Consider the following 791-nt stretch of genomic DNA (forward strand, 5'->3'; position numbering starts at 1 on the left):
TTTACCTCTTTAGTTAAGTTTATTCCTAGGTAGCTTAATTTTTTTGGTGCGATGGTAAACGGGATTGTTTTTATAATCTCTCTTTCTGAAAGTTCACTATTGGTGAATAGAAATGCCTCAGATTTCTTGGGGTTAATTTTGTATCCTGCTACCTTGCCAAATTCATGTATTAAGTCTAGTAGTTTTTTGATGGAGTCTTTAGGGTTTTGTATCTATAATATCATGTCGTCTGCAAATAAGGACAGTTTTACTTCCTCTTTTCCAATTTGGATACCTTTTATTTCTTCTTCTTGTCTAATTGCTGTGGCTAGTACTTCCAGTACTATGGACATCCCTGTCTTGCTCACAATCTTAAGGGAAATGCTTATAGTTTTTGCCGATTGAGTATTATGTTAGCTGTGGGTTTGTCATATATGGCCTTTATTATGTTGACATACGTTCCCTCTATTCCCTCTTTGCTGAGAGTTTTTATCTTAAACTAGAGGCCCGGTGCATGGATTCGTGCATGGGTGGGGGCCCTGAGCGTGGCCTGCAGGGATTGGGCCAAAACCCGCAGTCCAATGCCACCTGCCACTCCTGCCTGCCACTCCCGCTCATCCTGGCCCCACTGCTCCTACCACGGGCTCGCACCCAGTCAGTCCTGATCGAAAGAGACTTGCGCCACCACAGCAGCGCTTGCCAACAGTGAGCCCTGCATCTGGTGCCTGTCCCAAGGGGGATGGGGGGACTGGGACTCAATCGGCCCTCCAGGCCAGCGGTGGGACACCCTTGCTGGCCTGGGAGCTGGATCC

Source organism: Myotis davidii, unplaced genomic scaffold (genome assembly GCF_000327345.1).
Source record: "Myotis davidii unplaced genomic scaffold, ASM32734v1 scaffold355, whole genome shotgun sequence".
Lineage (NCBI taxonomy): Eukaryota > Metazoa > Chordata > Mammalia > Chiroptera > Vespertilionidae > Myotis > Myotis davidii.